The sequence below is a fragment of the Talpa occidentalis genome, unplaced genomic scaffold, assembly GCF_014898055.3.
Source record: "Talpa occidentalis isolate TD23 unplaced genomic scaffold, MPIMG_talOcc4v2.1 talOcc4.4, whole genome shotgun sequence".
Taxonomy (NCBI): domain Eukaryota; kingdom Metazoa; phylum Chordata; class Mammalia; order Eulipotyphla; family Talpidae; genus Talpa; species Talpa occidentalis.
The window spans coordinates 57,384,386-57,408,423 of NW_023604295.1; the positions used below are offsets into that span (position 1 = coordinate 57,384,386).

The following is a 24,038-nucleotide window of genomic DNA, read 5'->3' on the forward strand; positions in this document are numbered from 1 at the left end:
ATAAATTCTTGTTTGTTATAGACATATTTTCAGTGAGTATGTGTTTGATAAGCCATCATTTTAAATCAATTCCTCAGATAATTATCTTCATAGGGACCTTTTTTTGATGATTAGTTAATTTTATAAGATCTTTTACAAAAAGTTTCTAGCAGTTGTTTATATTAAATGATCACTTAAGAGAGCTATCAAAAGATATGAATTTGTAGCAAACTCCTATTACATTTTTATTAATCACATTAAACATTTAACCAGTATTGGGCTTAGAGAAGGTAGGGAGAAAGAATACTGTATGCTAACATATATATTTATATAAAGGACAGTAATAAACTTCAACAAAATTTTTTGAGAATAAAAATCAAAGGAAGTAATCTGAGAGACTTTTCAGTGGTGCTGTCAGCCCCTTTGCTTGGTGGTGTTGTCATTATGATATACAGGATAAGAGAGACTTGGCTTCCAATTCCAATCTGCTACTTAAAATCCTTATAACAGAGAGACATAAGTTTTCAGTGATGACAGAGTAATAAGGATTGAATTTACTCTTCTACCTGAAACAACCATTAAAATCAGACAAAACATATGAAATAAATGGTCTTCATGACACTGGACATCACACAGTGAAAGACAGATGGGAAACAAATGAAAAGGCCATACTATTGCCCTGGTATAAGTAATAGGATAATCAGGGAGGTGCAATTAATCATAAAACGTACTCCAAAATAAGACAGGAAAAGAAGGAAAAGAAACAAAATTCAGATAAGGCAAATAGAAAACCAATAGGAATATTATAGACTTAAACCTCACCATATCAATAATCTTATTGAGTACAGTGGTCTAAAGACTAATTATACACAGAAATTGTTAGATCAGTTAAAAGATCAAGACCCCATATATAATAACTACCATATGCTCTAGCCACTCCTCTTCCAGGCATTTTCCTAAGAGAAGCAAAACCTTATGTCTATACAAAGATATGCATTACAAAAGACTTATATATACTTGCTTATATGCACCAGTTTTATTTGTAACAACCCAAAACTGGAAACAACACAAGTGCCCATCATCATTGTTAGTGAAGGGTGGAACAGGGTTAAAGTCTCAGTGCTATCAAGCTATCATCAGCCACTGCAGCCTGAGTTCAATACCCAGGCAGGGAGCTAACCCACACGATGCAACAGACCTCTCCTGTCTCGCTCACTGCTGTGTATTTCAGTAGATCCACTTGTTCTACTCCCCACTCTGTCTCTGGTGAATCCTCTCACTCCCAACACCTCTGGCCTACATCCCAGCTCTTGCATGCATGCATAAATAAAATGAATCTTTAAAGAAAATTGCTAGTGGATACAAAAATTATGATCAAACTATACTATGAAATATTACACAGTAATAAAGAGGGACAAACTATTGATATATGGTGTAAAAAGAATTAATTTCAAAGTGGTTGCACTGAGTGAAAAAAACCAAACAACATAAAAATATTACATACTGTATGATTACATTTGAAGCAAATTCTAGAGTATAGCGACAAAACAGTGATCAATGATTGAGGATGTGTGGGGAGCTGGGGAGCTGGGGAGAAGCTGGGGAGCTGGGGAGGAGGGTGACAAAGGAGTAAACGAAAGAGGCACCATAAAGGAGAATGAGGAGACTCTAGGGGGTGATGGATGTATTCAACATTTTGATTATGTTCTTGATTTCACAGATGTATACACACAGCAAAATATATTAGGTGGTATACTTTGAATATGTACAGCTTATTATTTGTAATTATTCCCTAATCTGTTTATAAATTGACACAACCTTTAATAAGTTACTAAACCTTCAGTTTATTCATCTGTGAAATTGTCATAAAAACTGCCAACTTTATAAGGCTGTTGTGTGCATTAAATGGAATAATTTGTTAGAAGTATTAGCCTAGCACAACAGAAAAACACAATGAGAGTTTCCAGGTTTGCTCACTACATGGTCTATATTTGCATTCTTTCTCCTCAGCCCCACCCCCTAACAGTGCTAGCACAGTGTACATGACCATGAACTCGTATGCTCCATGAGACAAGTCATCATGGTAGCACCTCTGTGAGTATGTTGGCAAGAAATTAATCTTGGATTGCTGGGCTGTCTAATGCTTGGCTGCAATAAATTCACTCTTGTTTGCTACCCCTGCCCTTTTGTCTGTGGGAGTGAAACTCCTATTATGCTGAAATTTCTGTTGGAAATATTGCATCTGGAGTGATTCTGAAAGTTATTTTGATATTCCAAAGCTAAATGTCAGAATTCACCAAAATTCATTTCCTATCTAGTTTCACATAAGCAGAGCATATTTTGAAAGGCCTTTGTGAAAGGTCATTGGGGGCTAAACCGTGGCCCTCCCCTCCACCCCATACATATGAAGTCCTAAACCTTGTACCTCAGCACTTAACCATTATTAGGACAGGGTCTCTGAGAAGTAGTTATATTAAGATGAGATCATTAGAGTGGCCCTTACTCCAGAATGACTAGTATCCTTATCAGAAAAAAGACACAGAAGATGATCATCTCTAAATAAAGGAGAGAGAATTCAAGTGAAACTAATCCTGAATTCAAGTGAAACTAATTAACACAATTAATTTGAACTTCTGGCCTCCAGAAATAACTGTGATTTAAGTCACCCATTATGGGGTACATTTTTATCACAGCACTAACAAACTCGTACACAGAGCATCTTTATTGATCTTCCAAGTTAACATTTCCTCTCTCCTATTAGTATCTACCATCTCACCTAATGAATTAATTGTTTTGTTTACTAATACCCATGATATCTATGTATTTTTTGATGCAGATATACAAACTATTCCCAAATTGTGTGTCTCTGTTTGTACTTTTCTTTGGCTAATGCCTTTCTGACTCTGCGTGCTGCTAATTGTTTTTTCTTGGAAATGTTATTCAATCTTTGGCCTGTACCACACTCGTATGAGAAGCACAGAGTTTTCAGGAATCCTCCTCCTCTTTTCTGACAAATGATCATTCTGGCTTATACACTGAAATATTTTCCACCCACTCATTAAACTTAAGAATACTAAATTTGTGCAATCATGACACAAGTCTTCCTTTCAGAGCATCAAGTTGAAAAATGAAATATATGAGATGACATTTTTTAGAAAATTGGGAATTCTACCTGTCTATTAATAATTCAAAGTTGTGTTTTGGTATCAACTTTGGTTAAATATGTATTGGCACCAAAACTGAATAACTTATATGATAGCAAATTCTTTGTTAAATTAAGGCTTCTAAAAGAGTTGTGAATTTAGAGATGCACTGAAAGAAGAAAGAAAAAGATAGGGTCTTAGAGGAGAAAGAAAGAAACAGAGTGAATTTAGTGGTTAAAATCAATCATTTCCCCCTTTACAATCCTTTCCTGTATCAACAATATGTGTATACCAAACTTTTAGTGTTTTCGTCTATTGCACTTTGTTATTATATCAGGACCTGGGACTATTACTTTCAGTAATGATACACCATTGGTCATTATCCTCCTAATTCAATTTATTCAGTATAATTTATGAAAATGCAACCTCCTAGACTTATACCAGGCCTACAGAATCAGAATTTTTAAGAAAATGTGGCTCAGAATCTACTTTTGTTATGTTCCCATAGTTCTTTCCCTTTTTTCAGTCTAGAACCACTCTCTTCAGTTCTGTAATGGTGGAGAAAAGGTGATGGGCATAGCGTTCTCTACTTACAGAGAAAGATGGCAAAGTAGGTAGAGCACAGGGAGAGTGGAAGCTCATAGAACAGGAAGTCCAGTGGTGTTCTGTTCATGTTATTGTGAAGAAAATAGCACCGGGAGGCCAGAAGCAATTTCTTGTTACAAATAAGAGGCCTGCCTCAAAACATTCTCTGAGTTCAACATTACTATTACAATTGTTTTATGATATTTAACAGCGACACTTGAGATTATTTCAGGTGTCCATACAGAGACAGATCTTTCATTTAAATCAAGAATTAGAATATACTAGTTGAGTAACATACTTTGAACAAATAAAAATTTAGAAGATGGTAAGTTCTCAGTTCATTGAATGAGTGACTGGCATACAGTAAAATTATAAAAGATAAAGTTCATACCTTGGGCCTCCCCAGTGGGGCAGCGGGTTGAGTGTAGTGCTCTGAAGCTGTCCGCAGCATCCTCTTTAGTGCCGGTTCCATTCCTGGCCAGCCGGGGAGATTCCCACATGGCGGGGCAGACCTCTCCTGTCTCTCCCGCTGCTCCCCTCAGCAGTGTATTTCGGTCTGTCTGCCTGTTCTGTTCCCTGTTCTGTCTCTGTGAATTCTCTCACCCTCCTGTGCCTCTGGCTTGTACTTCAATGCTTGTATAAATAAATAAATCTTTAGAAAAAAATAATAAAGTTCACACCTTACATAGTCTTCACTTTATAGTTCATCAAAGACACATACAAGCTATTTAATAAGTTCATATTTTATTTAAAAATACAGCTTTCAATTTTGATTTAAGAAACTCATAGGAGTTCAGCTTCTCTAGGAGCACAGAAAATAGGGAGATTTAGTCTAGCTTTGGGACCTAAGGTGTATGATAGAATGAGAGCATATACTAATGGCTCACAGCCAAAAGACACTTTTCCCCTGGTCAACGTATGATAATGTTTGAATACATTTTTGGTTGCCACTACTGGGGACACTATTGGTATTCAGTACGTAGATGCTAGGGATGTTGTAAGATATCTGTAGGGTAAAGAAAATGTCAGGCTTTTCTGCCCTTCCGCCATCAGGATAGATGATGGATCCTTGTCCTGAATGCATGCCTGATGGCGGGCACCTGGAATAGGGTGTGGGCATAGGTAGATGGGATTCAGCTGAGCTAAGACTGTGCTTTTAAGGGCGGCATCACTGGGACGCCAGCAGCAGCAGCAGAAGCCAAAAGAGAAGCCGAGAAGCAGCAGAACGAACGCCAGAGAGCCCAGATAGAGTGAAGAATTGCTGGGGGCTGGGAGGCCTGCCGGCCTGCCAGCCCCCCAGCCAGCACCCCTGCCTGCCATATGCCTGGTGAACCCCAATAAAAGACCTGCAAAAAACCACTGAGGACTCTGACTCCTCCTTTACCCGGTCTGCATGGGATCAGAAAACCTGCACTGTGTCCAGTCCTGCCCCCTACAATATCCTAATCCTAGAAAGCACAGAATAGCCCATCACAACAATGAATTACTCTAGTTCGAAATAGCAGTGGTGCAGAGGTTAGGGGAAGAAAAAAGAAAAAGGAAAAAAAAAAAGTTGGGCAAGAATTTGAGGTAGATCTAAAGGAGGTAGACTGGTAACATCTAAAAGGCATAGGTGGAAAAGTTGTTATTGCAGTCAAAGGAAATACCATTGAGTTATAAGGGAGCAGCAAAATATTGTGGTCATTTAAAGTCCCGTGAATAGTCAAATTTGCATGCAGACAAAAAGTGGAATATGGTTAAGTTCAGAAAGATGGTTATTATGGTTTAGAGCAGTCCTGAAATGTAACACATCAGAAATCACCTGGAGATATATTAAAACAGAGATCACTGTAAGCCATCCCAAGTTTCTAATGATAATAGGCCTGAGAATATGTGCTCCTAGTAACCAAATCATGTGGTTGCTACTGGGTCTGTGAGCCTCATGTTTAACAACCAGTTTTTAGAGGTGCCGAAGAACCAGTCAGAGGTACCTCTAGGCAAGAAGAGGGTCATTATCAGAACAATTTTATGAAGATTACTCAAATAGTAACATGTAGGATATATAGACATAGGGGAAAAATCAGTGCAGAGAAATTAATTGAAGGGCATTGCAAACGTTGTTGAATGGCTTGAATCTCCTGCATCCGTGACTTGGGCAGCCTGGGGGAGGTGAGGCATAGTTCTCCTTTGACCCAGCTGTGTAATTATGGTTTGCCTGGAGTTGAGTCTTAGCCAGTTATACACAATCCTCGGTGCTTTGTAATGAATCTCTTGGGATAAAACAAAGTGACAGCATTCAGCTGACAGACTGCCAGGCTGTATTTAATAAGTGGGATTGAGGTCACAAAAGCTAGGTGACAGGGCAAGGAGAAGCTCCCTTAGATAACCAAATCACTTAAAATTGTATTTCTTTCTGGGTCAACAAAAGAAAGAAAATATTGCCTCTGCTTCTTCCTCATCTCATTTTCCAAATTATGCCTAAGAGCTTGGAAAAAATCCACACGTCAAAATGCCTTTGTGCTGTAATGCAAAATTTGAAGGCCTGTCAAACAGATGATCTGTTTTGGAATCATACATGATACCTCAGAATTCTAGCAATCACAAGGGCTCAGTTTGAACTGATTAGAATGCTTTTCCAAACCAAATTTTCTCTTCCTGACTGAAAAGTATTACTTTCTTTATCTGCGATTCTTGGTATTATCAGCCCTAATTGGGGGTAAAGGATAGGAAGTGGGAGGGGGAATGTTTCTTCTAAGCAACTAATCTCAACATTCTGAAGTTTAGGAATTCTTAACAATAAATAGCAGTGCTGCACAAAAGCCAGAAGGGCTGTTCCCTTTGTTGAGGATCCCTTCTGCCTAAGGGCTTCAGTCAGGAACGGGAGGGAAAAAAGCAGAGAAATATAACACACATCAAACATGTCTGTTCTATGTTTTCTTTCCAAGCTTTTTACTTTCCTTCCAATAAAGGCACTGTCCTCTCTTACCAAATGATGAGATGAACATCATCTGACTGGAAATCCCAACTCACACTTAATCATCGTGTTTCCCTCCAGAGATCTTATGATCAGTAGCCCCTCTCCCGAAGTGTGTTTTTCCTTCCATTTGCCAGCTGCTCGCACCAACCCACGCTGTTACAGTACATTTGATTTCTTATATGCTGACAGTTACTGCACATATGCTAATAAATACTGATTCATTTTTCTAGTAAAATCCATATATTATTTTAAAGTCCTGATTTGGGACTTCAACTGAGAAAAAAAAAATGTGGGAACAAAGGAAGGGATGAAGGAAGAAAGAAAGGGAGAGCAGAAGAGAGGAATGAAGACAACTAAAATTAAAGCTGCAAGTTAGTAATTTGTCCAAAACTCTTCAGTGGCCTCTAACTTTGCATAAATAACACCAGGGAAAATTGTTATGGCTGCTAATTGTAGGGCCCCCACCCTGGAAATTCTGACTCAGCAGGTTTGAACTAGATCTCTAGCATACCCAGTCATAACACTCTCCCCAGGCCTTTCTGGCACTGGTAGCCTGGGGGAACTATACCTTGAGACATTTTACAATTTGAGATTATCCCAAACTAACACTGTCAGGGAAATAGCCTGTACTTGTTAAGATTTGCCAGCTGAGAAGAGGGAGGAATGATAAACAGCAGCTGCTTAGAATTGAAATGTCTGGGGGAATAAGCACAGGTGGTAGGAGATTGACCAAACTTCTAAAGCTCCAGGCACTGAAATGCCCATCTGCTGCAGGGCCCCCTCACCCAGGCCATTTCACTGGGCCCAGCTGTTGGGCTGCCTTCTCTGACTCCTCCCACTTTCTTGTACAAAAGGGTTTTGTTTCAGACTTAATTGTGACTCTCCCAGGTTCATATACTGAATTCCTAACACCCAGTGTGACTGTTTTGAAAATAGGCCCTATAGGGAGGCAATAAGGCTTAAGTGAGGCTGTAATGGAACCTAATTCTGAGGTCCTGATAAGAAGGGGAATTAACTGAGATCAGTCCTTTCAAGAGCACAGAGAAAAGCCATGGGAAGGACACAGTTCAGAGAAAGAAAGCGTTCAGCTGCAGCTCCAGGAGAGAGGTATCACCAGACAGCAATCTGCTGTCATCTTGAACTTGGACACGCCAGAATTATGAGAGAATAAATCTCTGTTGTTTTAGTAACCCAGTTCACAGTATTTTGTTATGGAAGCTGTAGGGTAAATGAAGTGAATCAGGCTCCCCTCATCCCAGTCTCCACCTCCCACCGCTGGCCTCTATGGCTACCACCTGCAGTCTTGCACTCCTCCTAGGTGGTGTGGATGCCCAGGGTCAAGCAGTGTGGGCACGGGCATGCACACCTATGATTATGGACACCTGGGCCCATAGAGCACTGGTCCATATGCACAGTCACCTGTAAGTGCAGACATCTGTGCCAAGAGGTAAGGGAAAAAAGGGCGGCATCACTCTGAGGCAAGACTACGAGACCACATAAGACTGAGAGAACAGAGAATGCCAGAGATTGCTGTCTCCCTGTCGACTGGTCTGCTCCCTGATTTAGCACTAAAGATCTGTAAAATTGATACCGAGGGCTCCGAAACTCTTTTAGGCTTGTGAACCAATGGTGAAACTACCTGTCCTGGGATGGTTGCACAATACCAGTGAATGCAGATTAGTACCCCTTTCTTCAATGTTCTTTTAGGTATTTCTCAGTCAATAGACCCTTCCTCCAAGCAACAAAACCTTAACACTATTTCCCTGCTCAAATTTAAAGAGAGCTCAGATCTCAGAAATGCTGTGGGACATGAATCAAAAACTTGGGAACAGGGAGGTGCTCAGAACTACCACAGATCATGACTTATAAAGAGGAATTTCTAACTTTACTGCCATTACATTGACTCCATAAGAAAACACATCCTATAGCACAGTGTAGTGGTAGGATGGGCACAGAGCAGGATCTCTGGGATTGGAGCACACAGGTCAAGGAGGAGTCCTGAGCCCTCGGTGGCTTTTTCAGGGTTTAATTGGGTTTAGGTACACAGCAGGCAGGGGTACCAGGGGGAGGGGGCTGAAGGCTGGCAGGCCTCCCAGCCCCGAGCAAATCTTCACTCTTTCTGGGCTCTCTGACATTCTCTTGTGGCCTTTGCTTCTCTGCTCCGTTTGCTCTGCTGGCGTCCCCATGGTGCCGCCCTTATAAGCCCCATCTTTCAGCCCAAGTGTACCCACCTATGCATGCCCACACCCTACTCCAGGTATCCGTCATCAGGCATGGATTTAATCTAATGACAGGAGGATAGAAAAGCCTGATACTTTACTTACCCTACACACAGACAACCAAATTTCAGCTCATAATTTAAGTTGTGGATTGTTGTATTTTTGTCCCATGGTGATGATACGTCATGGAGTTCTGGGATAGTTCTGACTAAAACATTCCATTGTTTTCCTTTATAGATATCTTCATATCTGTCAGAAGCACAGTATATAGTTGCTTTTCCATGATAGTTCAATTTACTCACAAATAATTTTGAGTGCCTTTTACATACCAGATTCTGTCCCTAATACAGAAAAGGAAAAGTGAATGGGACCAAGTGAAGAGATAATCAAAAGAAAGGAAATATATGTTGATCAGGTAGTGATACATACTACAAAGAGAAAGCGTGGGAAAGAGTATGGGGATAGGTCCTATGAGATGATCAGCCTCTGTGACAGAGAAAGCCTCTCCGATAGAGTATGTTGCAGAGGGGACTGAAAGAAGGTGTGGGATTGTGTGTGCCTCTGAGCAAAGCTTCCCTTCACAGAGACAGAGCAGCCCGACAAATCTTCTTTAGCAGGACCACACATTACTTTTTTTAATAACAAGGAAATCTGCATAGCTGGAATGTAGTAGTGAAGAGTAGTTGGATAGATCTGAAGTCATGAAAATGGCTAAGAGTTAATAATTTAAGCTCTTCCAGGCTATTGTAATGTTGCCTTGACTCTGCATCAGATGAAAAGTCATTGGAGGGAGGAATGCCAAACCATGTAACTTGACTTATGTTTTTAAGTGATCCATTTATAGTTTTGTGAAGAACGTCTGTGTGGGCCAAGAATGGAAGAGGTTGTGGGCCTCCCTGGTGGCCCAGGGGTTAAGTCTCATCGCTACCACCATGATGGCTAAGTTCAATCCCCAGCCAAGGAGTTACCCATGGCGCAGCAGACCTCTCCTGTTTTGCCCGCTGCTCCCCTTAGTGTATTTCAGCAGATCCGCTTGTTCTGCTCCCCACTCTGTCTCTGATGAATCCTCTCGCCTGCCTCAGACCTGCACCCCAGTTCTATGCAAAAATAAAATAAAATCTTTTAAAAAAAGCAACTGTTTAAATTTTAAAAAAGAATGGAAGAGACACCAATGGAAAGGCTATTGCATTATTCACAGATATCAGTTATTTAGAATAGGATAGTGGGTGATCTAGGAAATTGGTCAAGGACTAGCCACATTAAAAGGTAGAAGCAACAATTTTTGCTTATCATCATGGGCAGAGAAAGGGGAAGAATGAAAATGTTGGGAATTCAGTGAAGTTGGTAGGCTTATCTAGAATTACCTACTTAAGTAAATGAATGCATCTATCTTTTGTTTATATCATTTTAAGAACCAAAACACTAATAGTGGTCCCCTCTAATGATGTAGTTATAAAAAGTATTTATTTATTGTATTTTTCACATTTCTATTGAAAATGCATCACTTGTATAATTTTTTAAAAATTTCAGATCTATGAAAAGCATTCACTGGTTATTTGAACCTTATAGTATCCAAGATAGAATCTCTTCTGCCAAAAGACCTTTCTGATTTGTGGTACCATAGGTAGTGAGCCAAAGTAACTAATTTTATCCTTTTATTTCTCTAATTAGGGGATAAAAGATACTAAAATAATGCTATATGTTCAAATGTTTTTGTGATATTAGTTTTCAAATGCCATAGAAATTTTTGGATGGTGAGTGAAATAAAAGCATCAGAATAGAAAAATAGGAATAGAGTCTGTGAATCTTTTTGAAGAAGTTTTTCTTCTTCTCTTAAATAGCACTGCCTCTGGCAATCTCTGGATCCTAGAGGTGAATTCAAAAGTGAATTCTGTACCCTTTAAACTTTGAATCTTTGTCTTTTTTTCTAAGTAGTATTTATTCACACACATCTATAGTACTTGTATTCATGCACACCTGGTATGTGGTGGTTTTATTAGAATTAATACATAAGGAAAAAAAGACTCATGAATATCACATATCAAAGATGGATGACTCCTGATAGACAATGAAGAATAATAATAGGCTTATCTTAGATCAGTATATACAAGCTTTATCTTGAAAACCATGTAATATTTACAGAAAAAAATTCAAATTTTTATGAAACAATTCAAATTCAAATTTTACTTTAATCACATTTCTCCTGAAGAAGTAAACTTATATTAATCTTGTGAAGGTTAGATATCAGTAAAGAAATGGATACATGAAGGAAAGAATTTAAATAATGGTTAGAAAATAACAGCAGGTTAAAATTTTCAAGTAAAGGTGTTTCCTATAGAGTTGAAAGGATTACTAACGGAACCAATCCCATACCTGAATTATACTTCTAAAAGTTTATGAAGCAATAGGGGACCAACATAGAATAGTACAAAAGCAGGTATATTATCAAGCTTCATAAAAAGTGAAATTTCAAAGGAGACCATATGTTAACTCAAAAATATTAGCAGATGCCTTGAAGTTGTTATATCCAAAATAGGCTTTAAGAAAGAAAAATAAATCATAATAACAAAGTGATATTTTAGTCTATAAAAGATAAAATAATTTTTAAAAACCTAAATGTTTTCCTTAATAAAAAAAGGAAAGAAAAGCAAAGATAAAACATTGTCACTTCACAGTATTCTATTTATTTTTTTTAAAGATTTATTTATTTATGCATACAAGAACTGAGGTACAGGCCAGAGGTGTGGGGGGTGAGAGGGTTCACCAGAGACAGAGTGGGGAACAGAACAGGCAGACTGACAAAAATGCACTGCTGAGGGGACCAGTGGGCAAGGCAGGAGAGGTCTGCTGCAAAAAAATCATCATATGTTGGACCATAAAGCAAATTTCAATAAATTCAAAAGGGCTTAAAACATACAAAGCTATTCTCTAATCACTGTAGAATTAAATTAGAAATTGAGAACAGATATCAGGAAAATCCCCAAATATTTTTAAATGAAGTTACATATTTCTGAGTAACCAATGTGTCCAAGAATTAAAAAAAGGAAAGAAAATTCAAAAGTATTTTAACTGAAATAAAAATGAAATAAATATGAAATGAATAAATGCATTGAAATAAAATTGGCATGATATAAAAATAAATGAAGTATTAACAATATATAAATATTGAAAAAATAAAAACATGATGGCTAAAAGAGTGACTCGAGAGAAATATGTATCACAGTATCAGGAATCAGAAGGGAGGTAATTACAAATATTAATAAGAATTTAAAAAATACTGCATACTATATTTAACATCATTTATTATCAAAGCCACAATGAAATATCAAGTCACCCCTGATGGAATGATTATTCTCCAAAAGATAAGAAACAAATGTTTCCAAGAATGTGTTTAAAAGGAAATTTCATACATTGTTAGTAGAAATGTAAATTGGGGCAAATATTATGTAAAACAATATGGACATCCTTCAAAATTTTAAGAGTAAGTCTACCATAGCCAGCTATGCATCCAAAGAAAATGAAACCAGTCATTTAAATACACATATAAACATTTATATGTTCATTACAGAATTATTTATAGTAGCCAAGATATTGGACTTTATCGATATTAATAACTCCTTTTTGAAATTCACTGTACAAAATAAAAAAAAATTAAACCAAATATTGGGAGAATATATTGGTAAATCACATACTTAATAAAAGGGATTATATTCAGAAGTTGGCAATAAAACAAACAATCCAATAAAATTAGTGGGCAAACTAGTTGAACAGATTCTTCACCAAAAAGTATACATGATGGCAAATAAATGTGTGAAAAAATGTCCTTCATTATTCATTAGGGAAATAAAAGTAAAACCAACACACATTAGAATGTCTATGCTTTAAATAATGTTTATCCTTAAATGTCTATCATTAATAATTGAGACCATCCCAGGTATGAGGAAGCAAATGGACCAACGGACTTCTGTGCATTGCCAGTGGAATATACAATGATACAAGCACTGTGGAAAGATGTTTGGCTTTTTTTTTTTAAGTTGAACATTCCAGTTTCAGCTCCAACATGAAATGAACCTAGAAATCATTATTCCCATTTTCACTGCAAAGAAAAAGAGTGACTCAAGAGAAATATGTATCATATAGAGATCATGAAGAAGTCATTACAGAAAATTAGCCAAGGAGTGGTGTCTGTAGAAGAATCCAAATGCTGAAGAGTTTCACTTTTCAAAATAAAAGAAATAAACTTTGCAAATAAGCTCTCAAATCTTGAGAAGTTGAGTTATATGACAGATATGGAGAACAAGGCCTTCAAGAAGGTAGTGGAGGAGGTAGTGGCAAAACTAACATTTTCTCTCACATTTCTTGTTGGAGGAGTGTTTACTTTGTGGACACTCTGAGTAAAAGTCAAATGGCAGAAGAAGACATAATGCTTCCACTTCCCAAAGTATCCTTAGATGATGTATAATGGTAAGACAACCAAACTACAGCTTATCAAAATTGGATTCTATCTATAGTGCAAGCAGTGCAAGGTGGAGTCTGGAGCTATTCAGAAAGGCAGTTCTTGTCAGGATCAAGGTGTCAGACAGCTGGCTCTAGGAACGCTACAACAGGTGCAGTCTGTTTGTTCTGACTGCAATGGAGAAGCAATTAATGAAAAAGGCCACTGTAAAAAATGGGAAGGGAAGAAGGTAATTAAAGAAGGCAATGTTCTTTAAGTCCACACAGACAAAGTCATGAAACATGGACATAGAATTTCATTCACTGGGGAGGCAGAGTAGGCTCCAGAAATAGAACCAGAAAACATTGTTCTTTTGCTACAGGAGAAAGAACATGAAGTGTTACAGAGAGATGGAAATGCTTTGCACACAGTATATAAGATAGGACATGTTAAATTAAGTATTATGTGGATTTCAATGCACATTTAAACACTTTAAAGGACACAAGACACAAGATTGTGATGAAATAGCCCTCTCATAAAGTAATTGAAGCAGGATGTGTTCATGTAGTTTGAGTTGAAAGAATTGCACAGTATCATGACCTCTTTGAAAATGGTGATATTTACACAAAATTTGATGTGCAGTATCCTGAAAACAACTGGATCAACCCAGACAAACTTTCTAAACTGGAAGATCTTCTGCCATCTTGACTGGAAGTTCCAAGTACAATTAGAGAAAGGGAGAAGATAGAACTTCAGGAATTTGGTAGAATATGTGGCTCAGGAGATGATCAAAAAGATAAAACATATAATGATAGTTCTGATGAAGAAAACAGCAGCCATCATGGACCAGGAATGCAATGTGCCCAAACTGCAGAAAAATTGCATAGGTGGATTTTCTTTCCACATTTATGGATTGCAAATACATTCTTTTCTAGGAAAGATTTCCATAGTATCTCAGCTGAATTGGATGATAGAATGACTCTAACCAAATAAACTTAATAAAGATTTTATTTTTTATCATGCCCTTTGGTTAAACAAGCAAACAATACACTGTTACAATATGAAACAGATGTGATGTCTCAAGAACAAGCACAAAAATATCTTGATGAAAAGTTCAAAATGACTCAGCAGAATACCCTGCATAGGACGTGCCATAAGGAACCACTGCATTCAATCCCAGGCTTAGACAAGTTAAAGTGTGTCCAGATGAAACAATGAGGATAAACGAGCCTCAGGAATAAAGACTATGCAGAAAGCCCTGAGGAGACAAGATACTCAGGCTTCTTGCCTGCAGAGAAGCATATGCTCATCAGTTATAATCCTTTGGTACAAGGAATAACAATTTCTTTTTTTTAAGATTTATTTTATTATTTATGCATACAAGAATTCGGGTGTAGGCCAGCGGTGTGGGAAGTGAGAGGAATCACCAGAGACAGAGTAGGGAGCAAAACAGGCAGATCTACTGAAATACACTGCTGAGGGAAGCAGCGGACGAGACAGGAGAGGTCTGCTGTGCCATGTGGGCTAGCTCCCTGGCCAGCGATCAAAATCATGCAGCAGTGACTGGTGATAGCTTGATAGTGCTGAGCCTTTAACCCATGTGCCACCAGGGATACCCTAAATAACAATTTCTATCCAGACTGGTTTAAAGAGTAGTCATTTCAGAAATAGGAAAATAGATATTTGAGCAAAATTGAGAGTTCTCTTATAAATAAAGAAGAAAACAACCAAGTCTACTACATGATGTCTAAGGAAAACTTAGCAGTAGTTTTTCAGTTGTATGGGATTTGCACATGAAAATCCTATGGCTTGAGATGACATTTGTTTGGAAGTTAAAGGTGAATATGCATCAAGCCAGGAACAAATGGAAATGGCTGCATAACAGATAAGTCCCTCACTTAGTGTTCTCCAGAATGAAAGACTCTGCTTAGATACCCTCCCAAAAGTCTTCCAACCAAAGAATGGTGCATGATTCTGCAGGTTATGTCTTGCACGAAAGCATAGCCAACGATATGGGTAGAGACTGAAATTTGGACTGTTGTCAACCTGCAAAACAATGCAGATGTTTCTGGGAATGAGACACCTAGTTCAGACAAAAATTCCCAATGTTTGCCAAGCCACACATTCCTCTACACTGTAACATCTCCTGAGAGGAGCACCTTTCTCAACTTTTAACAAAACTGCCACATGTACTGGACTGTGATTCTAACACTAGACTTCTCAGTGAATTTAGTAACTTAAGTAAATTAAATTAAAAGAATATAATTGTAGTTTCAAAATAATAACAACTATTTTAACACTTTTAATTTGCAATGCATTTTTCCATTTTTTAAATAAGCATTCCTGTCATTTTCTATATGAGAAACTGAGAACCAAGTTCAATGTCATTAACTGGTAAATGGCAGATTCGAGTTTTCCAATCTAGGAATGACTGATTCAAATTAGTGCAACAAAAAAACAGAAATTCTTTTCCCTCCTCCTTTCCCTCCTTTTTTTCCCCCCATCTACCTTTTGGTTCTGCTGAACTTGTAATTCTTTCTCTGATATAGATAATAAAATGCTTTATAATAATAATAATAATACTTTAAACCCCTAAGATCTAAAATATCAAAATTCTGTCCATCCCATATTGTCTTGCTTACTGGGGATTTTTATGCTTTTCCATGCACCAAAAAGGGACTCAAAACAGTGATATTCACTCCTCTCATTTAATTCACAAATGTGTTCTAGTTATGCCAAAGAAAACGATGGATTAGTTATCATCCCTGTTCTGAGTAGACGGAATGGGTTTGGTATTGTTTCTGCTATTACTCTTAGACTGTCCCTTGCATGATCACTTAATGTGGATATTAACTTATATTAAGAACAACTTTTCATATTAAATTTAAGTTCTTGTCAAGGATTTAGTGTATCTTAAATTTATTACTAATATATATGCTGTCACACACAATGAATCCTTCCAATTTACTTTTCTTTATGAAAATATTATATATATCCAAGTAAATCTCAATGCCACTTTACTAAAAATAAAGTTGAAAGGCAGAGAAGTAAAATCTTTTTGAAAGCCAAAGCCTATAGGTCAGGTTTATATTAAAAATAAAAAGGAAAAGTAAAAGTAAAAATGATAGCAGAGGTTGGGACTGTTGGATACCGGGGAGACAGTTCACTGCATTCCTTTCTATTTTTGAAATTTTATTAAAATTTATTTAAAGGGAAATATATATTTTATTAAATTATTTAAGATGCTTAATAGACTAGAGTAGTAAGACCTTATTTCCCCATAAGTATTGTAACATTATAATAAAATCTGGAAGTTCTTTTATATTGATGATCCAAATTCTGTAAACATGCTGCTAGCAATTATGAAGACTGAAAACTGTCATATTTTATTAAGAATGAGGAAACCATATAAACAGACCTACAGAATCAGTTCAATTTAGTTTGGAAACTCCTACTGTGTTTCATTTCTTGGGAGGCCAGATTCCAAGAACACAGAGAATACTAAGATACACTCCTAGCTTCTGTGGAATTTTCAATTTAGTGGAGGAGACAGATCTATAACTATCTAATGACAATGCAGAGAGAAGTAGCAGTCCCAAAAGACCATCAAGACAAGAAGGATCCAAATTCAAATGCATCTCCTTCCATGGCTATTCCAGACTCAATTGGTATCTGTTTTGAAGGGATGGGTTGGCCTCTGCATAGTTGGAGGTGTAATGCAATCTATTACTACTGCACCCCAGAATGAGAAATACCTTAGCAGATCACAAGCATTTAGTTTTATGGATATGAAATCATGTTTTTGACCTCCTCTTTGCAGACTACTATCTATTCTCCCTTTTTTAAACCTCTGTTGATCAGTCATCACTTCTAGTGTATCATATTTATTTCTAACTACCTAAATTTCCAAACCAACTCTGGTTGATCTTTGTTCTCCATCACAGAACAAGAGTTCTCCAGGCATTAGAAGAATGCATCGATTCTCTCATGGTTAAAAACTAACATTTTTGTCTCCCTCTTGTGCCATCATTTTTACACTTTTGCTTGACCATCTAGTTGAGTTTTGCTCAATAGAACATGAATGGGAGGGATGTGCATCACTTCCAGGCTGATCAGTTATAAGCATCTTATAACAACCATTCATGCTCTTTTGTCTTATGTAGTCTGAGCAAAATAAATTAAAAAAATAGCAAACAAACCTGAGGGATGTAGAATAAATCAGTTTTGAATCTAATAAACTTTCCTCATTAGATGAAAGAACAGTTTTGTTTAAGTTATTGCAACAAATATCAACAGGTAAAGAAAGTATTGCTATTTGTCTGAAGGGATTTGCAAAATTTGCATTTGCATTACGTAATTGCCTTCAGGTTTGAAGTCAAATTGTAAAACTCTTATTTAAATTGCTAGTGAATGGTCAGAATAGTTAAGGAATTTTAATGTATTTTTTCTCATTTCTTTCTTGGTTCCACGAGAAATGGAAAAATACAAATTTAACTGCCTTCAGAATTTTCATCACCTTGTAATTTAATTTAAGTTTTTGTGGCCACAAGGCATTCTTTATAATAAAATTAACATGATGTGGAGAGGAGCAGCTTCTGGTAATTGATGATTTTTGTCATAAATTTTAGGTTGTATTTCTAATTCTGCCACAGACTCATTAGATTACATTATGTTCAGCAAAACATCAGTTCTTTGTCAGGCAGTTCTGTGGGTAGTTTATTAATATTCTGTTCAAATACTTGTTTACTGTGACAGGGGGACTCCTATGGGCACTTACATGATCCAGAATATATGCATGGATCCTTTTATTTCATTTTATAGTTGTCCTTTTTTACTTTTTCTCATTTTTCTAGCTGAGTCTTTGTCCCAGATTTTTTTTCCCTATAAAAGAATGATAATGCAACCCATCTGGCAGTTGTTTGCAAAGAATCAAGGAGGTTTGAGGAAATTCCCTCACAGAGTGGAAGTTACATTTGTGTCATCTATGACAGAAATATAATTATTACTTTAACATAAATATATCCATTCTGAAATGTCAAAATGTTTTCAGGTCATACCAGTTATTTTAGATATTATAAAAGATGGTGCTTCTTCTCTCAAGGGAGCTATTATTTTCCAGCTTCCAAAAGAGATAGATGTAGTCCACATTAGTGCTTAAATATTTCAAATAATATGAGTAGAAGAAATAGCCTCATAAGATTATAACATAAATCTAAAATACTTAACAAAAAATAAGCTTGCAATGGACCGTAACAGACCCTGCCTCTGTCAAAGACACTTCTACTTGGGTTCCTTTTTCTTGACTGTTCATGAGGCTGCCAAGACCACAACTTCTATTGACTTGTTAATTAGATGAGGCTTAAATATTTAATTTTAATGATTTATGCTTTTTTTCCGCAGTAACATTTTACTTTATCATTACTCACGTACTACAGCACAATTTCCTTTGAATAGATCTACAAAAGTAATTAAAGACAAAATACTCAGAGCACATATTTTTCCTAACTGTACTAAGTGATGGGAGAGATCATAAGTAGAGGAAATTGATGACTTGAAAAAGCAAAACAGATGGTATAACTGCACACACGTGCCAACACACTCCAGCCGGCTGTCTGTTCCAGATTGTGCTAAGGCCAGAAATGCAGTGAAAGTGGTATCCAGCACTTGATCCAGCAGAAAAGGCCCATCACCCCTTGGGTCCTTAAATGCAGGCTTCCTGGCTCCAACATAAGTAGTCCTATGCAAAGCAGTAGTCTGTGGAAATGCTTATTTTCTGACCTTCTGGGAGGGTGTATGTAAAGCATATGGTCTTTTTCAAGGGGAGGAGAGTCCTCTCTAAACACTGCCAAGTCAATGGATGATGTAGATAGATGGATACACGGAGACAAAATGACTCTCTTTTCATATATATTATACATAAATATATAAATTATATAAAATATAAATACATATTATATATAAATTATAGACTTTAATATTTTCTATTTTTTTTCCTATTTGAAAATAACTTTTCCCATTTATTTTACTAATACATTGTGAACACCCCACTAATCTCCCAGAATTACACAGATGATTAAAATGATAATTCTGCTCATAGGTTGATTGGTAGTTCAATCTGCTAAGAAAATTTTTGAAAGAATACTCTGAGAATAATAAGATTGCAGGTAGAGTGAACTGAAAAGATCAAATACATCAAGATGACAACATAGAAAAACATGACAGTGCTAAAATAAAATTATAGTATTTATTTGGAAAAGTCTTTGATTTACAAATTGGGGACCACCAACTCAGGTATGAGCCCAAATTGTGTCCTACTGGGATCTTTGGTTAGGGGGAGTTTAAGGGAAAAGATGAGGCAAGGAAGGATAGAATTTAAAAACTAGAATTGGGTAGAGATTACATTTTTTACAGTTCATTGACTTTTTAGTCAAAATGAACTTGGCTGTTATGGAGAGGAAAAAAAAAAATATTGTTGCATAGTTCTCAGAGAAGACTATGTCTAGCTGGAAACCAATTCTTGCCAACCAAGAGTTTTGTTCAGTTAAAAGTTCAGTAAATGCAGTCTTGGACACAAGCTGTAGTCAGTTCAATCAAAACAAACATTCTTTTCACAGAAGCAATTTTCTTTTAACTTCAGAATATCTTTTTAGTTGCCAAAATGGTGGTAAATTCATAACTAGACAACAAGGTTATCCCCAGTTAATGATCTAATCAAGGTCATTTTCTGTTAGTGTTCCAATTAGTACCTTTATATAAACTTTATTCAAATTATCAAAAAGTAAGCTTGGACCAAAATTCAGGTGATAGTGCATTGTTAATATTTAAATGTTTGCTGAAAATTAGTTGTAATATCAATAATCAATATTAGTAAGAAACTAAATGTACAATACTGTGGACTTGGTAAAATAAAGCATGCTATTCATACTATGGAATGTTAGGCAGCCAAAGGAGTCATCACAGGAATATTAAATAAGATGGGAACACCCAAATCCATTCAGCATAATCTATTAACCAATAGTAGATTCTAATAATGATTGTAGATAACCATCTCTTAAAAGGGATTTTAGGAGGGAATGAAGCTACAAAATTAGGGTAATGGATTAAGTCCTTATACTTAGATGAATAATTTTTTAGGATGGTTGAAGCACAGAGGGCATTGTAAGGCACTCACCCAGGCAGAAAAGCACTGCTGTGGTAAAGTAAGGAGCAACAACTGATTTGATAACTGCAGTCAACCAAGCTTCCAACACTTCATGGAACAGGTATTCAACAATTTGGGATCCTGCGGCAGTAAACTCCATCAGGCTAAGTGGCCCAATGTCAGTCACTAGTCACTGATCTTTACAGCATAGAAGACAACCAATCTGTGGTTGTAACCCTGCAATGGAATGTAAAACAAAAATTTGAAAATAAGTTATTTAAGACTTTTCTATCTTTTTACTTGTCCAAAACACCTGAACAAAGCAGTCTTTTTTCCTTTCCTATATACCTGGTATAAAGTTTACTTTATGAATTAGTCAAAACAAACAAACTAAATTAGTTCTGAATGTTCTCAGTTTAATCCAGAAGACACTTTGCACCCCAAACAAACAACTCTAATGGAACTTATGAATTATCTATTAAACTTGCTTTTACAACAAAGAGGGTTCATTAGGATATATAAAAATACCAAGGACATAAAAAAGAATCTAGATATTAGTGCCAAATAAAGACTATACTGACTCATAAATTAGTAGTCTCTGGTCACTTTGTCTAGGCAAATCCAGATAGCTTTTTCTTCCTTTTTCACAATATTGGGCCCAAAGGGCATAAAAGCCTCATCTCAGGGATACATTTCCCTACCCTAGAAGCCAAAGTAAGAGTTAAAGAGATAGCTTTAAGTTTAGTAATTCAAGGTCAGAGTGAATAATAATATCTCCCTAGAAGTCTGCAAATTGTCTCAGAATATCTTATTGATATCACATAATGCACCAATAATTTGTACCTTTTTCTGCAATATAAATTACTTGGTTCAGCTTATCTAACCAAAGCCCAGCATTAGTAAGTAAAGTACTACTTTTAAGTAAAAGGAGTCTTCACAGGGGAGGGGGATGGAATGAGAAGAGCACTAGAAAGAAAATAGAGGGTCATGAGGCTTTTCTGGGAATGGCACATTTTGAATTCCTAATGGCATGTGAAGACTGGGTATCTGAGGAGTAAAGGAAAGTTACAGAATCAGAAGAAGGGAAACAAAATCCATTTCACTTTTTAACATTCTCTTAAGAGTCCAAAGCCCATTTGCCACTGAAAATAATCTCTTATCTTGTATGAGGTGCCACATACCACATTTATTAGGAGTCTGATCATACTGAGAACTCCTAGCAAGTGCAACCTATACTTTTTCAGCAGTGGCATATAGTAGTGAGATAACTTGAAGGTAAACAAAGATGAATAACATGGCAAGTCTTCCCTGAAACTTATTGCCAAAAAGAAGTCAATTAAACAAAGTAGTTAAAATTTATAACAGGTATCTGAACTGGGCACAGAGGGAACATAGAAAGGGTGTAGGAAAAAGAGGTTGATTATCTAGGAAAGGAAAGTGAAAGAGTACCTTTACAGAGCAGGTGAGATTCATATTGATGCTTGAGTACATAAAAAGAATGTAACATCTATGTATACACACATATACATGTATGTATACACCACATCTACGAATGTATTCGTGCTTGGGAGACACAGAACAAAGGTTATTCCAGAGAAAAGGAGAAGCTGTGTAAGCCATAGTCACGATCTTACTGGGGTCCAAATGAATGTATTCGTAAAGCTTATGAGCTGTGTATTCATAAAATATCCAGTCATCAGATCAGGGCGTAGGTCATCAATGCACAAATATAATGAATATTTCTGAGAATGAACTATGTATCTGGCATTATTGTCTCTTCCAAAAAACAGTAATAAAATTTCTCTCTCTTAGATTATAAAACGAGTCTTCAGTCACCTGTGGTACTCAGTGTACATCTTATTTTAGCTTAGACAGTTTCTTTACCTTAAATTACAGGTGAACACAGGAACAAATTTACTGTCAGAGTCCAGCCTTGTATTTGGGAATCCTTGAAGGCTGTTATTTCCTGGCTGCAAGGTGAACTTTATCAGCAGTAGTTATATAACTGTGCCAAACAACCTGGCAGCTACTCTGTAAGACCAGTACTTTGAGAAATGGTGGCACTGTCCGTTGGCAGAATGGAACTTTTAGAATCTAAAGACTTACTGTAGCAGTTACAAATACATTTGGGAAGTATAGTATCATATACTTGGTATTTTATCTACTTACAGTGTGTGAATGCAGACCAAAAAAGTAAAAAGTCCACAAAATTCTCTAAAATGACTTCCTTAATGCAGTGACCTATGAAGATAGAGCAGCTGTATTTTTTACTTTCTGAAACAGCCTCTTCTAGAGTCGAAATTTCTTACTCAGTATGCACACAAGATAATGAAGGCAGCTGTTGTGTAGAGTTCTTTGATTTTGTGCCAAACCTACATGTTGAATTGATAAGAGTGTTTAAAAAGTTAAATGCTTGCTTTTTTTTTAAATTTATTACTTGCCCATACACATTTCTAATCTCTGTTTGGAAAGATCAGACGTGCTTTTTAGGTGAGGGGAACAGTGATAAGCAAGTGGATGGACCTGGTTTCTGACTCCGAAGACACCATCCCAGCAAACTGGTACAGCTGGAGGCTGCTAAGCATTAAAATCCTTAGTGCTTCACTGGGATATTTTTCTAAAATTCCTACTTGAATAGATTATTTTCTTCAATTTTTAATATAGAAATCACAAAGGCCATCCAACCACTTATTGAACATTTTGGGAAACTGAGGTCCAAAGAAGTAAAAGGGCAGAGGGTAGTTGGAGGTCATCTAGTTGAGGTGTTTGCCACCAAGGGCTGTATTTGTTCTCTTTCTCTAGAAACTCCAGTTTGAAAATAATATCGTTACCCCAAAGCCCTATGTGTATTATGTAATATGTAATAATTAATTACCCATATTCTCCTAGATTATATATAATTATCTTTTATTCGTTCTTTTAGAAAACATTCAGCTGGTACTTAAAATTCTAAGTCAGGAATTATATTAAAAATAGGAAACAACATTACCTTTGTCTTTGTGTTGCTTAAAATGCTAGGTGTTATGTCAAATAATTGAATTACATACGTACAATTTCCATTTGTAATAGGTTCTATGAAGGAAAAAAAGTGTAATGAGGGAAAGTGGTGAGGGGCTAGTGATTTATTTTAGATTTGGTGGGCAGAAGAGACTTCCTCAAGGAAGGGACATTTGAATGCAAATTGCAAAGATGAATAGAGGTTGGTCAGGAGTATGGTGGACCTGGGAATGGGAAATGCCGGCAGAAGGAACAGCCAAACAGAGGTATGGATATGTTTAAGCCACTGAAGGGAGACTAGGGCAAGTGGAGAAGGGAGACTCAGGAGAAAGTGCTAGAGAATGAAATTTGGGAGATAGTCAGGGACTAGTTCACCTAGGCCTTATAGGTGATGCTATTTGAATTTTATACTAAGTACTTGGAAAGCTTTGGAATCATCTTTCAGCAGGGATTTTAGCATGATCAAATTTCTACTGTTAAAGTGATCAACATTTCTGACAGCATTTGATAATTACTGGGGTTAACACGCAGAGTTTATATGTGACAGTTAGAATCACAGAACTAATTTATTCTGTGTGGTGCA

At 36.7% G+C, this 24,038-nt stretch overlaps 1 long non-coding RNA gene across 1 annotated transcript in view; it reads right to left on the reverse strand.

Moving 5' to 3' along the window:
• Positions 1–22,522, reverse strand: part of LOC119257554 (uncharacterized) — a 38,775-nt gene extending 16,253 nt beyond the window's left edge. The window contains exons 1-2 of the long non-coding RNA XR_005128060.2: positions 22,343–22,522; positions 20,489–20,695 (exon numbers count right to left, since the gene is read on the reverse strand). This is a non-coding gene — a long non-coding RNA (uncharacterized LOC119257554). The remainder of the gene's footprint in view (positions 1–20,488; positions 20,696–22,342) is intronic.
• Positions 22,523–24,038: the final 1,516 nt, after the last annotated feature.